Below are 1,522 nucleotides of genomic sequence, written 5' to 3'. Positions count from 1 at the left end.
TCTAAGTTTTGGTCTAAAGCAGTTGTTACTTCTATTTACCTCATCAATAGACTCCCGTCTCGGGTTCTTAATTTCCGATCTCCACTGCATACCTTGTCTTCTCATCACACTATCCCTTCCCATCTAAACCTTCCACCTAAAATTTTTGGCTGCACGGTCTATGTTCACATTCGTAAATCACATCGCACTAAACTTGATCCATGTGCTCTTGAGTGTGTGTTCCTCGATTATGGTGTCCATAAAAGGGCTATCGGTGTTTTGACCCAATCTCTAAACGGCTCTTCACTACTATGAACTGCATTTTTCTTAAAGACGAGTATTTTTTTTCCTCGCCAACTGGCAATGAGGGGGAGAATACAGTAGAACCACCACTTCCAAGTTGGCTTAGCTCTCCTCAGGGAGAGTCAAAAAATCCTCATGGGGAGCCAGAGATTGTCCATCCACTTTTCCTTCCTGAGTCTACACCAAAACTTGGAGACATTGATCATCTAGTACAGTCCTCAATCTCAACGCTACAACCAGAGCTTGCCATCCAATGTTGGACCTTCCATAAATATGTTACGCACCAGTAAAAATTATGGGCGTGAGAGGGTGTGTTGAATCCTACATCGGTTGTGGAAAGGGGTAATGTGCCCCTTATATGGGTCATAGGCACTCCTCCCTCTTGAGCTAGCTTTTGAGGTGAGTTAGGCCTGACCCAAATTTAACAGTTCTTTACATTTTATAAGAAATATCATAGTAGCCATAACAGAATGGCATATATTACCTATCATCTCAGAAACAAGAAATACAGTGCAAAGAAGAAATGAGAAATAACTAAGTTGGCTCCTAACTATTGCTCTTGAATCAAATGGCATCAGCCCCAACTAGCACACAACATATCATTAATTTTAGTTGCCTTCTTATATGTAAACGACATCACAATACCCAAATTGCCACTTGCAATAGAAAAAAAGGGAGAAAAGAGAAGACAAAAACTAATATTTGATGGATAGTTTCAATAAGAAGAGATCAAAATAGAGAGAGTGTACACAAAGAGTAAGAAATAGCACCAAGAAGATAGGGACGAAGCGTTACATAAAAGCCATTATATGGAAGCAAAGAATCATTGAAATGTCACCTCATCAAACTGAGATGATCCACACAACAAACAACATTAAGATGTTCATAAAAGAATGTATATCAGAATCAAAAAGCGATCTCATTGAATTATGTTTGATTCTCTTTACACACCATGCCTCCACATTTCATCACCTATTTGTGAGCTTAACAAACATGCTCATAACTGTTTTTAGCTCAACTAATAACTTCAACCTCCTAACAACCTTCCCTATCTTTTGAAAGTTACATATTCTCTATAGCCCCCTTAAAGATGGAGATAGGTTTAAAGAGATCAATCCCTCTTGAACAAAAACCGATGAAACAATGAAGTTGACAAGGGTTTAGTAAACAAAATTTTTAGTTGCATCTTTACACTAATGTGAGTAGTAGAGACAGTTTATTTTTCACTTGCTGATGAATA

Source organism: Manihot esculenta, chromosome 16 (genome assembly GCF_001659605.2).
Source record: "Manihot esculenta cultivar AM560-2 chromosome 16, M.esculenta_v8, whole genome shotgun sequence".
In the NCBI taxonomy this organism is placed as follows: Eukaryota; Viridiplantae; Streptophyta; class Magnoliopsida; order Malpighiales; family Euphorbiaceae; genus Manihot; species Manihot esculenta.
This window is presented reverse-complemented; position numbering follows the sequence as displayed.